This window comes from Canis lupus, chromosome 11, assembly GCF_003254725.2.
Source record: "Canis lupus dingo isolate Sandy chromosome 11, ASM325472v2, whole genome shotgun sequence".
In the NCBI taxonomy this organism is placed as follows: Eukaryota; Metazoa; Chordata; class Mammalia; order Carnivora; family Canidae; genus Canis; species Canis lupus.
The window spans coordinates 15,377,125-15,392,146 of record NC_064253.1 but is presented as its reverse complement, the minus strand read 5'-3'; the positions used below and the strand labels follow the sequence as shown (position 1 = coordinate 15,392,146).

At 42.8% G+C, this 15,022-nt stretch overlaps 1 protein-coding gene across 1 annotated transcript in view; it reads left to right on the top strand.

Annotated features, from left to right (window-relative positions):
• Positions 1-15,022, top strand: part of MARCHF3 (membrane associated ring-CH-type finger 3) — a 137,180-nt gene that overhangs the window by 105,749 nt on the left and 16,409 nt on the right. The window lies entirely within an intron of this gene.

The window sequence follows — 15,022 nt, the reverse complement described above, 5'->3', positions numbered from 1 at the left end:
GATGTCTGCTTTTATGCCCAAATCACAAACCCTTGTGCAGCTCAGTGAAGCACAGAGGGAGCAATGTGTGAGTGTGTGTGTATGACACAGACAGAAGCAGCTCACATGCTCGCTCTGGAGCCAACAGGAGAGAAAGGTGATCTCCATGAAGAAAGGGGAAGCCAGTGTGGAGGAGAAAGGGGAAGTTTACAGAGCTCTTCTCTCTTTTTCCATCCCTGTGAAGTGGAATACACAGATCCAACACTTTGTCTTTGGATACCATCTGCCCAATTTGAAGTGACGGATAAATGGGCATTTGGGTTGCATATTCTGAGAGGTATGAAAAAATATAGGTGCATAGTATAATGATGCTGACTCAGACTTCTGGGATTTGAAGAGTTCCAGGACCTTAGGTAAATAACTTTACCTCTTGAAATTACTATGAAGCTTAAATGAGGTAAGATTTCTAAAGCACTTAGAATACCAAGTACATACCCAAGTGTTTGAGTTAAAAAAAAAAATGTCTCTTAGGAAATTATACACAAGCATTATTTCAGCTAATAACCTAGCACTGGAATCTCTTTTCTTAAAAGGCAGGCATTTCAACCCAGCCATTAAAATGGCAGGACACTCTTTCACATTTTAGAAACCACACATTTCTACTTTAGACCAAGAGTCTGGTCCTGTATTAGCTATAAGCAGCGGAAAATATCAGTAGGCTATTTTGCTCTCTCTCCTACCCTCAATTTCTACTAGTCAATTAAAAATTGGAGGTTAGCAACAATAAATATTTTAATATATTATGAGCCAGAGCTAATTGAAAGAGACTGAGACCAAGATTATGGGCCTCTAATCCAGACCCGCTGATAACCTTCTTCTTTCAGCAGCTGATCCAGCAAAACTCTGGCATTAAACTAGAGCCAGAAATCAAGACACGCTTCTTAGAAACTATTTAAAACAGGATGTTAGCACCTCAGCACTTACAGCTCTGGAGAGCTCTGCATACACCTGCTCTTGTGTTTGACCTTGAAAGTTTAATCAGGACCTATAAACTGGGGCCTGTTTTAGCTATGACTTATTTGCCAAATGGCACAAAATTTATTTGACTTGCCTCAATATACCCTATGCTTTAGGACTCTGGATCAAGTGACCTCTCCATGAAACGGTCTTGCTGCTTGACATCCACTTTCAGAAATTCCCATTGGGAATCTGGCCCCATGCCACATTCCCTGGAATTTACATTTCAGAACTTCTCTGCAGAAGTGGGAGCAGAGGGTATAATTAAATAATAAACAAGGGAGGTGAAGATTTCTCAAGTCCAAAGGCAAAAGTTAAAAAGAAGCTTATTTCTCCTTTCTAGAAATTTCTGGAACCTCCCCAAGTTGATATTGCACCATCTCCAGGGAAGCTAGCTAGCTTCCCAGAATAAATTAAAAAAAAAAAAAAACTCTGCTTCAAAAGGGCTACAATCCAGTGATCTTTACTGGCACTTGTTAAAAATCCTAGTGTGTGTGTGTGTGTGTACACAACAAAGAAGGTTGTATGTGTACACACACGTGTGCTCACATGCACACATCTCGGTTTTACTCAGCTAACTCACCTGTGTCAAATCACCTGGTGAACCCCTTCCATCTCAGAGAGGGAAACATGTACCCACACACAGAGTTTCTTCAAAGTTGCCTCTGTTTGGCCACAGATTCTGGGATCTTAGGCAGCTGTCATTACACAAGGAATCGAGGCAAATGACCTTGAGAATGTGTGAGGTACTCTGTAAGATTTAAGGCCTTGCCTACAAAAACTTCACCCAAACGGTCACCGGTGGTGAAATTTTCATTGCACAAATGGAATGTGACATTTTTCAGAGTTAATGATGATTGAACAAGTTGAAAGTGAAAGGCAAACCTTCTCAAGCCGGGGGAGGCTGGCCGTTTGATCATCCCATGGCGAAATGAACTTGCTGTTTGACCACAAGCAATAAAAAGAAGTTGTCTTTGGTTTCTCAGCTGGAGGACAAATGAGAACCAGGTGCAGGCAGATTTTTCAACAAATGACATTACTAATTGACTTTTCCTCTCTTACCAAAGGGCAGGTTTATTCACACTGAGCTTTGCTTCATATTTTTATCTCAAGGTAACCATGCATCTTTTTTGGAAAATCAGCAAAACCCGCCTATTTAGGTTAAGCATTGGGAGTATTGTTACTTTATTTCTCATTTGCACTCTTTCAATTGCTTTAATCATTACTGTATTTACCAGTTGGATCTGCCTTCTCATTAAAGCTAGAAAATTCTCTAACATTGAATTTCAAAATCAATGTGATAATAACAGCTTCTTGTTTGTTAGAGGAAGTGGTTGAAAAAGTCATTTATAAACATTATTTGTCAGCACCCAGGTGTTAACATTGGTCAGAATCACAGTCATAGCGCCAATTCCCACCCTCAGGAAATTCCCCCAGTCCTTAATTCAACATAAACCCTCATCCTCCTGATCGACGCTGTTCAGAAAATAGTGCCCCATCCCTTCCTTTCCTGCATTCTCTACAGCTCGATGTTCACTTTGAACAGATCAAAAACCTAGGGTTTTTGTCTACGAGTTTCCACTCAGAGTGGCCAAATCAATGGACTGGTTTATATTAGCATCTCCAACCCAGACATCATCTCCCCCACTTAAACAGTGCTCATCTGTGTGACACAGCTCAGTTTCTCAGAGCTGTGATTTAGGGGGTCGAAGGAGTGGGGAGTGAGCTAGAAGCTCTCCATGATATCCTTGGTCTCCAAAAATGCTTTCAAAAAATACATTTCACACTTGAAATGAACACATTCTACGATATGTCATTTATACCTCAATAAGATGATTTTGTGTGTGCTTATCTACTAATCTACCTACCTTCATGGGTAGACTAAATCATTTAGTCTCCTCTGGTCAATTCATTGTCAATTTTATATCCTTATTTTATTATATTTCATTTTACTTTTATTTTTTGCTGCTAAGTAAGCCAGTATAACAAGAGCTAGTTTCAACCCAAGAGAGCTACCCTGTGATCATCTGGTTTATTCAGACACTGGTGAATTTCTTCTAGTCCAGTTTATGTAAATCTCTTAAGGTCTGTGGCAATCAAGCAAAGCTTGAAAGAGAAGCATTCAAACTGTATGTAGCGAAAGAAAGAAAGAAAGAGAGAGAGAGAGAGAGAGAGAGAGAGAAAGAAAGAAAGAAAGAAAGAAAGAAAGAAAGAAAGAAAGAAAGAAAGAAAGAAAGAAAGAAAAGCAAAGCAGATAAAACACACACACGTTTCACACCTCCACAACAAGCACTTCTCCCTTCTGAAGGCTACGTATTTTTCGTTGATGATGGAAAATTTACCCAGTGGCAATTTGTCAGATAAATTATCCCCAAGAATAATGACCTGATAGAATGCAGTAAGTAGACATCCACTAACCAGAGGAGGATTTGCTGAATGACCAGCCTGGGTGGTTTTATGGGCTTATTTCTGCTCATTTTCAGTTTTCCTCATATCTCTCACTCTCTCTCTCTCTCTGTAAATTGAACCCTGATACCATTCTTTCATAACAAAGGGAAAAAAACAGGAAGCCAATAAAAGTACCATGATGTGCTTCCCAAAAATGTGTGCCTTGACTCCTGCCTACCGTGGTGCTTACGTATCTGATGGAGCAGTTGGCCAAGGAAGCCCACCTTATTATGTGCAAACAGCATGCTTGCAACATGAGTCCACTGATGGGAGGATCCGGCACTCGGCTTTCCTAAGACATGTACCAGTAACACCCACCCTTGCCGGGAGACTTATGAAGTAATAGATCAGCTCAGTAACGTCTTGATTAAAATGAAACAGCCAGGAAATGGTGCAAATCTGGAGAAAAAAGGCTTCCTAGGATCTGCTCTCCCTCTGATCAGGGAGACATGGTGATTTTTCACAGAGGGAGTGATTAGGTTTTCATATTCCTAGCTCCTTTCCTCGGATCCAGCTGATTGATAAGAATTGTATGAACAATTTAAAAGCTGTTCTCTGTGACTCAGAGGCTTAGCTAAATTGAAACTGAGAATGTTTTCACACATATCAGTTACTCAGAATAACGGTATGTAAAGCTAGGGGAGAGGAGAATTAAGAGAGTTCTTTTTCCCCAAACTTTTTATTTATGGTATTTTTTTTTTTTTAAGTCACTAGAGGAAAGGGTTTCTAAGGTGTGCCCTGGATTCAGTGTAATCTCCAGCTACACAGCAGGAAGCGAGCTGAACTGCTATGGAGAAACCACTTTATACCTTGGCATTTGCTATTTAATAGATTTAAGACTTCCCTCAAACCCTCTTAATAAGTATGTACCAGGCTTAGGTGGTGACGTTGCTTGGCTCTTATTATAGTGGGTTTGGTTTGGTTTTGATTTTTAATATATCCATTTAAGTAAAAACGAGAGCTTTGGTTTCAAAGCATTCAAATCCCTATCAGCAAACACTTGTAGCATTGGGGTAATTAGGGAATGATACCACAGAGGACATCAACGGATTCGGGGAGCTTCCCAGGCATGTGTACCGCCTATTCCATTCCTCAGAGGAAGACAAGCAAGCTCCCCCTTTTCCCTCCACTTCATGAGCACAGCCTAGGAAGGAGGGTAGCTCAGACCATGATCACAGCATGTGATAGGCAATCCAGAAGCATCTCCTTATTAAGTAAATGCATGACTGAAGAACTTCCCTCCCCCCAATTGCAAACTTTATATCATACATTTGGCCTATAAGTCAGAGAAAGTGACAACACCGTGGCCTGCCTTATGGCTCAACTCAGACACAGCTGGACAAGGTCTTACATAAGAGACACAGGTGACACAGCTTTGAGCCACACAGCACACCAGAAGATTTTGACTGAGCCTGATTCCCACTTGTTCACTGGTCCTCAACCAGGTTTTACGGAAGGACAGGGGATTGCAGCCCAGTGTGCACTGTGAGCAGTGAGGGGAAAACATGCCCTCCAGGACTCAGAAGGAAACCGCTGGCCCAATTTAGGAAAGTGTGGCTAGGATTTGGGCAGATGGGGCCAAATCAGAAAGATTCTAGCCCAGCTAGCCTCTCCCAAGCTTGTTAGGAATCCAAGTGCTATATAAACACTACACCATTGTCTTGGGGAGAAAAGCTCATATTAAACATTCAGTAGATGAAGACATAGGCTTACTGTGGTTATGTTAGGCCAGACTCCCTCGGTGAGAAAGAAGTAAGAAAGTCTCAGGCACTGCTCTGCAGCTTTTCCTCCTATTCCGGCTCCTGTCCCGGAATGACAAGGTCATACCCTGGCATCTGCAAAGCAAGAGGGGAGAGCTTTGGCGGAACCCACCAGGAGTTCCCACTTCTCACTCTCAGGCTGAGTGCCACCACCTGAGCTCGAGGCGGGTGAGCTCAGGTTCCTCCGGCCCTGGCCCCGGGCTTCCTGGTGCCCCCCCCCACACCTGAGGCGACACTCGGTCCTGCTGCTGTAGGCGAGGCTAAGGCCTCACAAAGCAGAGCAAGGACTTGGAGCAGGAAAGGTGAGCGAGGGGAGCGTGGGGAGCGTGTTGACCCTTGTGTGTAAGTTGTGGGGAGCATCCCCTGCCGCCACTGAGTGAAATCCCTGCGAGTGTCTTTGCCAAGCCGGGTTTAACATCACAACTCTTGGCAGCCCATGGCCTCCAGTGAGAACCTGGACGAGCCATTTCTCCCGTTTATGCATTTGCCCCTTCACCAGTCACGTAGAGCGGAGCTCACAAACTAGCTTGCTCACTTGTGCGCGCAGGTGTGCTTTTTAGATCAACAGTATTTTTTTTTTTTAAAGGAAATTTGAATGCCTCTGGGGAGGATAAACATTTCCAGTTTATCCAGGCCCCGCCTCCTGCTTAGACCTATCAGCCCTCTTCATGCTCTTGCAGTATCTGCTTGCCATTTACATTTGAGATTGCAAAATTGAGTGATTTATCCCACCTTTAAGAGTTCTCTGATACTATGAGCATGTTTTTTTTTCTACCAGCATCTCTCTTTCAGGGGAGTATAGACTGAACCTAAGCATCTCCCTCCTATTTTTCCACGTTGTAAGTTAACTGAAATGTTTGGTTCACAATCACAAGGCAAATGAGCCACGAAGAGATGGTGTACCCACATGGACAGGCTCAGAACGACAGCAGTTCAGATACCTTGTACCTGCAGCCACCTTTGGTGTTGAGTGGTTGAACAGGTGCATCTCCACCACCTAGAATTAACAAACCTTAGTGTTTTGTGAGCGACCTCTCAGACATTTCCTTCACCTCTGCCAAGGACTCTGGACAGGGAACCAGCCTGCACATGGGCTTGTGGCACCAACTTTGGTGCCAGCAGGTGAGATGACATCCCTGATGACCTGAGTCCTGAAATCCTCCAATCCCACAGTTGTTCCGTCTTGAATTTCCCTCTTGGTTTTGGTGGCTAATTTGGCAGTTGCATCGTTACTTAAAGCTTAGTTACAAAGAAGCTGTTTTAAGGTATCTATTAAATTCACAGCTTGCTTCATTAAAAATCACTTCATTAAAAAAGCAAGCCAACCGAAGTGTTCACATGGCCGTGCCAGATGGAAGTGAGCTAACTGCTTGGTGCCTGTGTTTTCAGCCCGTCCACTGCTGGTACAGGATTAATTTGGAGGGAAAATCCAACTCCGTGCATAAAAAGAGTTACATGACCAGATTCTATTATTTTAAATTGTACTGATCCTTGCAGTGAACTTGGGTTGAAATACAAATTAGAATCCATGTTCTGCAGAGGACCTGTGTCAATCCAGCAGCTGCTCCATTCCACTAGGTCACTGAGGACATAAAGATGCAAAAGAGCAAGAGTTGTTTCACCCAACTTTTTAATTTTAATTCTGTATTTTAAAAAATACAGAGGGGATGCCTGGGTGGCTCAGTCGGTTAAAGGTCTGACTCTTGAGTTCGCTCTGGTCACAATCTCAGGATCGTGGGATCCAGCTCCACATCAGGGTCCACGCTCATTGTGGAGTTTGCTTCTCCCTCTCTCTCTCTCTTCTCCTCCCCTGGCTCTCACTCTCTCTCTCTCTCCCAAATAAATAAATAAAATCTCTTTTTAAAATACAAAATACAAAGGAGGATGAAGAACAATGCGTCAAACAGGTGCATCTCCACCACCTGGAATTAACAAACCTTAGCATTTTATGAGTGACATCCCTTTCAAAGGAACAACATCTTTGCAGGGGCACAGAGAGAAAACAGCTGTCATCCTCACTAATTCACCCTCAGGTGTTCTCAAATATAGGAGAAAATTGAGCCAGGTTTTCCTTAAGCACATCTGGGCCAAGACCAAGAGCAAGTAAACAAAATGAGACTAATAATCCTGCAGGATTCTGGACCCTTTTAGCTAACTCCAGACGTAAGAACAAATAGTACAACTAGCGTCAGCCACCAAGAGGTCCACTTCTTTGAAAGGCAGGCAATTAGAAGCTATTACGTGGGAGTTCAGGGTGGCAGTGGTGGAGGTGAAATTGTCCCCGGGCACCTGGCAGGAGAGCTTTGTAAAGGGGAGTCTGAGAGAGGAGCATTGCGATGTCACCCGATGACTAAAGCTGGCAATCATCTCTCCCTGAGTCCTGCCAAAATAACAAGGCGCAGTTAGCTCATGGGAACTGCCCTGTGCAGGTACAAAGTGTCATGCTGAAAAGAAGGGAAACATTGATTGCAGGCGCCCTGGTGCAGATCTCAGATGCAGAGTTAGAGACTATGCATACAGCCCCCTGCTGAGGGCTTCAGCTAACCCTCCTCTTGCCTCTTCAGTTTTAAGTGTCAATAACTGACATTTTTAACTCCAAAGAAAGAATACACATTATTAAAGAAATAATGGTGTGAAATATTGTGAGCAGTACATGATTATAGTTAAATGCTGCCTAATGAACAATTGTATTCGAATGAGCAAAGCACAGAAGTGTCTTCAGTTAGCGGTAGGAGACCAGCGGCTGTTCATCCGCAGGGTGATACTCTGCTATCTGCCTGTTTATGCCAAAAACTTCGTCTCTCAGAATAGGCACAGATCTTGATGTGACACCCAAATCCAGAGGCGTTCATTAATTTCACTTTGAGTGCACCTATTTGTATCCTTAAGATTTCATATCCCAGGGCAGCCCAGGTGGCTCAGCGGTTTAGCGCCTGCCTTCGGCCCAGGGCATGATCCTGGAGACCCGGGATCGAGTCCCACGTCGGGCTCCCTGCATGGAGCCTGCTTCTCCCTCTGCCTGTATCTCTGCCTCTGTGTGTGTGTGTGTGTGTGTGTGTCTCATAAGTAAATAAAATCTTAAAGATTTCATATCCCAAGTTTTTTTCTTCTTATTTACCCATTTCCTAGGCAAAGGGGAACCATGGCATGCTATACTGTTTATATAACCATCTCCTTCCTATGTCTCTATGCTCATACAGATCGTATCCCATTTTGTAGGTAAAGAAGCTGGGACTTTGAGGTGGTAGGTCACTCTTCAGAGATCTTCAGTACTTTAGGCCACAGGGCTAGGGGGTGGAGAGGCAGAAGAATCAGATCTCCATAGCCCCCCTTAGTCCTTAATGTTCCCATTCCTGGCTCAAAAGTACTTCTTTTCACATACTCGTTGACATGCACTCACACAAGCACACACAGAGCCGAGGGCTTCTCCACCCATAGCCAGCCTTTCTCAGAGAATAGATGTACCAATGATTGAAGCTCTGATCTCCTCTTGACATTGAATTCATCTATTAAACCTAAAGCTGCTTAACGGGGTGGGAGAATGAATGGGCAGAGCGCGGGATCTTTAAGGCAGTGAACCTCCTCCGAACAATGGCGGACACATGTCATTTTGCATTTGTGCAAACCCATGAAATGTCCAATACCAAGAGTGAACCCTAAAGTAAACCCTGGACCCTGGCCGCTAATGACGTGTCAGCGTAGGTTCATCAATTGTAACAGATGCACCACTCTGGTGGGGATGTTGAGACTGGGGGAGCCTCTGCAGGTGTGGGGGCAGGGCGCATATGGAAACTCAATTTTGCCAGGGACCTAAAATTGCTCTAAAACATCTGTTTGGGGCACCTGGTGGCTAAGTCAGTTAAGCATCTGCCTTCAGCTCAGGTCATGATCCACAGGTCCTAGGATGAAGCCTTACATCTGACTCCCTGCTCAGTGGGGAGCCTGCTTCTCCCTCTGCCTCTCTTGCTCCCCGCCTCCCAGCTCATGCTCTTTCTCACTTGCTCACTTCCTCTCTCTCTCACATTCTCTCTCAAATAATCTAAAAATAAATAGATAGATAGATAGATAGATAGATAGATAGATAGATAGATAGATAGATAAGTCTATTTTAAAAACCTACAAACTTGAGCTGGGTCAGATAGAGAGTGGCGTAGTGGAATGGCATTGCTTCTCTGGGTCTCTTTCCCCACCTAGTCTGAGGTAGTCCAAGTTCTTCATTACAGCAGCTGTTAAGAGCTAGCAAGGTCATTTTTCATTTCCAAGGGCTTTACACACTCTTTCTTTGTTTCTTCTCATCTGGTTACTCTTCTACCTTTAAGTCTTCATTTTACTGAGTCATTTTGTCACGAATTTCTTCTGAGATTTCTCCTAAGGGAGAGATGTCATTAGAAAATCCCGTGAATACAATATTATTAAGAGCCTCTTCCCTCCTTTTGTAAATGGCTGTGAAGGTTAATCACTCGTAATGTGATTGTCCCACATTTGTGAGGCAAACTTCTCTAAAGACTGTTGTCTAGATCACTTGGGTTGGCAAAACTGGTTTTGCAACACATGGAGGAAAACACTGGCTTTTCTCTTGAATTATGCGTCTAATTGCCTCAATTTTTTGCTTCCTTTCATGTCAGGTGCAGCAGATTTGGGGAAAGATAAAAAAAAAAACCCTGTCGGGTCTTGTGGCTTGGCTTCCCTCCTTCATTTTTCACTAACTATTGGATTTCCCTGCCTCATCAACTGCCTGCCTGTGTGCTTCAGTTGGGACCCTGTGATACTGTTTGGTAAAACTTTTCTTTGCAATCCATTATTACAGAGTTAGAGGGATAGATTTACACTGCAACGGATGTGTGAGAGGAAAGTTAGGATTGTATATGTATAAGGTGAGGGAGAGAGAAAACTCTGTCTGAAGCTTTCAGTTTCCTCAAAAAACGAGTTTAATTCTTAGGTACGCCACTTATGAAAGTGTGTAAAGGTCTGCTTGTGAAGATTGAGCTCAGATTAAAAGAACAAAAGGAGATATTTTCTACTCATTCCTTGATCATTGCTTCATCTCTAGCCATGCTATCATAAACAGACGGTTAGAATAAATGGTGAGATTCAAAATATTTTTTGGGTTCAGAGGGGAAAATGGCTAATACAATATATGAAATGCAGGCAAGTGGTTGCAGCAGGAATGTTGTAAAATAGAATTTATAGGCATTTAAGGACTTTTATCTGAGAAGAATCAGTAAAAGCAGAAATTGGGAGATGAAAGGAAAAATAAGCCCAATCCTAGAAAATCATGCCTCCCCTCCTAACTATCTTCCTACTTCCAAAGGCTTAATCTTTGCATGAAAAAGGGGGAGATGCCTGAAGAAAAGGCATCAGAGATGTGAGGAATAAAATCATTCTAATGTTTTTCTAAACACTGATGTATCTGCTTAAAACCTACAGCTTTAATGTTGAAACCCAAAAGTCATTCATTCACCAAAATGTACACATTTTCAGCTCCTTAGAAGACATGCCTGACAAATGCATACGTGAGAAATAACCCAATTAGATGAAGATGTGGCAAAGGCAAAAGGAACACCAAACCAAAATTCACACTGGATGCAAGGATTCTTTAGCGGAATCTTCAAGACACTTCAAATTATTTTTACCAAGGGGGTTTTTCCAGTCTCAGATTTTTCAAGAGGCTTTATTGAGATTTAATTCATGTACCATACAGTTCACCCACTTAAACCTTACAGTTCAGTGACATTTAGTGTATCTGCAGAGGTGTGTGACCATCACCACCATCCACTGTAAGACATTTTCATCACTGAAAAAGAAATGCCTCAGCCTTTACTCCCCGGTCATCCCCGCTCCTACCTCCAGCCCTAGGCCACCACTAATCTTTTTTATCTCTCTATGGATTTGCCTCTAAATGGAACCTTCTGATATGTGATTGGCTTTCTTCACTTAGTGTAATGTTTGCTAGGTCTAATCTCAGATTTTACAGAAAATGTACCTTAACTTTCCTTGCTATTATTTTCTGTATTTTCCATCCCTTCCCAATATCCTCCTTAATATATGACTCCTACTGGTTATCATACTGCCTGACTTTGCCCTGCACCCCCATTCTGGACACTTTAACGTTCTATTTGTGTGTGCCATCTCCACTTTAGAAAGGAAGAAACTGGCCCAGAGATGTCCATGGTTCTTTTTCCTCTTCAAGTTTTGTCCCTTCCCTATCACAGTTTTTGAGCTGAAGCCCTGTTTGTTTTTTCTCTTTTATTGTATGGAAATCATATGCACATTGATTTTGTATATTGTCTGAGTGCTTTCCATCTTTGCTCTTTATGAATCCTTTTCTCCCATTAAGCCCATTAATTTAATTTGGTTGCTTTTGGATTCTGCTGCCCCACAGCCATACAATTAATTTTTTAAATATCACATTTTATGCCCTAGGTTAATTTTTTTTTAACCATCATCTAAGAAAAGTTGAGCTGGACCAAGCAGTGTCTCAAGACAATTTAAAGAAATACCCTAGAACAGTGTTTCTTCCCCCTCAGATATGTTTGAGAATTTGATAAAAGCTTGAACTCTCTCCCCTGAAATGCGCCAATGTCTGGTGTTCAAATACAGTCCCAAAGGGCTCACAGGTTTTCTGAAGCCTGGAACCCTCGTCAAGGACCCCTGATCTGGAAAGACATTTATGTAAACTGCAAGGAGACCTATAGGTTTTCCAAAAGTGTCTCCCACACCTTTAAAATGTCTTGCCCATGAAAAATAAGGGCAATGTCTTAACACTTCACTGCAAATTCCCTCTTCCCTCATTATAACATGAGGAGGCCATGTTATAATTCTGTGGGTGTCACAATAGTGGTTATGATTTGCTAGTCTTGAGGGGAGAGTTAGTGATTCAGTTATGTGCATATACAAGACTGGGCTAGTTATTAACTCAGGCTCTTCCATGGTTGGCTTGGTTCTGTACAGGGACATAGTGGGGGCGCATGTCTCAGGATCACTCAAGCAAAAAATGTAGGTGTGTCTCCCACCTGGACTAAATCTTTCCCACAGACAGAAGCTGTGCTCATCCAGCCAGGCTCTTGCTTGCCCCTCTATAAATGCCAGTCCTTGATGTCATGACCCATGTCATTTGAACTATTTATTGCCCATACCCCTTAAGAATGTCTTCCCTAAAGATAGCTCTGTGAGCTTTGTAGCAAAATGGTCTATAAACATTGAACAGAATCAAGAGACGCAACACCAGCAGATACCACCATGGCATATTTCTGCCTAGCATTCTGATATTCAGGGTCTGTACCCAGTGAAGGATATCCCAAAAGTCCAGGGAGCAGTAAAAACAGGTGGCTGGGTTGGCCTGGACAGAAAGAGGGAGACTCTCTAATCTGGATGTGAGGAGGCTTGGGAAGGACATGTCTAAAATCTTGAAAATTGTGAACAGCTCGGATGATGTGCATGTGGATTGAGGTAGTACCATCCAAATTGCTTGCATGTTGGTGGGCTACCTTTGAAATTTGAGGACAGGAAGAAAGAGAAATAAAGAGGTACCAGCAAATACTGCAACACATGGGCTTCAGCCACTGCCTCAAGTGGAACCTTGAGAGATTCCAGATCCAGTCATTGCTAGGAGGTATCTCATGTCAGTAAGGTCAGCTGGGCCATCCTGTAGGTTTGGAGTCCTTTCTGGCAACAAAACGCTGGGCTATAGGGATTGTGAATCTGAAAATTCCTGTTCCCACGGTTTTTCCACCTAGCAGAAATCTATCCCTTTCTCAAAATGCCTTGAACATTCTTGCTTGCTTTGGGAGTAGGTGGCGCTGGTGAGACTGTTTCTTCCATCCTCACCACACCCTGCTTGGGGAGTCCTCACACTGATAGCCTCACTCTTCCTCTGAGGGGCACCAATTTTTAAATGTGGTCCCATTTTGAGGACCTGGCTGTGAATTTGATGTCTCTCTCTCTATTCCTTTAAATATCCCCAGTGATCAAAACAGATATTTATGATCCTTACTCATATTATTCATCATAGTCTCATCTTTTGTCCAGGGTTCCAACTGGGTACACTGTCCTGACACCTTTTGCCCTGTGATCCTGCCCTTCTGCTGGATGTAATTATTCAAAGCTTCAGAAACCTGGAGTCCAGCAGCAGGCCAGCAGAGAGGGTGTCTGATGCCAGCCACTGTACTGGCTGCAGGAGCAGGGGCCCCATAATAGCTAAATGAAGCAGGGCTCAGGGACAGGGGGCTGCTGGTGCTGCCCTGTTTATAACACACTACATAGGGACGCCGGGGTGGCTCAGCAGTTGAGCGTTTTCCTTCAGCTCCAGGGCATGATCCCAGGATCCAGGGATCGAGTCCTGCAAAGAGTTCCCCATGGGGAGTCTTTTTCTCTCCCTGCCTGCATCTCTACCTCTTTCTGTGTCTCTCATGAATAAATGTTTTAAAATCTTAAAAAAAAATAACATACTACATAGTATGATGCCATTGCCTCCCAGAGCAAATCATTTCTATTTTTGGCACAGTGTGTGTCAATTATAAATTTCTTCTGGAAACTTCTGTGTCCTTGCCCTCCATCCTCCTTACATCTCCTCTTCTTATGTCTCTGGCTTTATGCTGCTCACATATGCCACATAATTCTGCAGCATCCTTTCATATTTTGGATAAGCAACCTCCATTTGGCTGTGATCACTTCTGAACAGTGATGATCTAAAATAATTAGAGCAAAATGACTCCTGTTTTGCTTATATCTGAAGTTGGGAGTGAATATGTAAAATTATTTTGCCATCTAGTCCTGCTGTGCCGCTAATCCTATCTTTGGAACATTTCAAACCATTGGTGTGGATGTGTGTAGCATTTGTTTAAAATAATGCCAGCACCAAATTATAATGTCCCAGACATAAATATGGTATTTATGGAGCATTATAGCCTATTAATTGGCTTATTGGCCTAAATCCTCCAGGGCCCTTCACAAATCTCCAGGGTGCCCTTGAATGTGACTTGTGCTTCAGCCAAATCACAACTGTGAATGCCAGAACAACTGCAAAGCATGTGTCTGTGGCAAAAACTGCTTTACTGTATTTGCCCAGCAGAGGCAGGGCGAGTGGTCTGATGTATGTATATACGTATGTATATATCTCAGTTAAACGCATCCTGTTTGTATTCAAAGTGATCCTCTGGGTCAGAAGGATTTATATTCTTTGGCTCTCAAGCACAAATTAAATATTTTAGGAAATGGGAATATAATTGTGAATAGGCCAGAAGAATGCTGTATACCAGTAGCACTACTAACCTGCTAGAGAGAAAAATACATCAATAACTGAAAAGGTTATTTCAGATAGTGATAAAAGTTATCAAGGAAGAACCAAGTTGTTGTAAAGAATAATTTGGTGAGAAAATGTGTGGTGGTTTGTGAAGGCCTCTCTGAAGAGGTGACCTTCGGCAGAGAGGTAACCAAGAAGGAACCTGTCATGGAAAGAAACGTACCTTGCAGAAGCCCTCAGGCAGGAACCAGCTCGGCATTTCCAAGTCAGGAAGAAATACCAAGAAGGAGCATGGATTGAGAGGGCAAAGGAGCCAGATTCCGGGCACCTAATTTTCTCCCTTACAGACCCACTGGTGATCTGTTGAAACCTGTGGATCCAGTCTCAGAATCATGTTTTTAATTATGTAAGATAAAAATAAAACAAACAAAAAAGTATTGGAATGGCAAAGATAACCCATTCCATTCTAATACAGCTACCAAAGTATTGAAAACACAAAAGTCATGATATAAAATCTAAGTGCTTCTTCAACACATTTGCAGAATTGGATAACCAAGAATGAAGTAGCAATATGTCA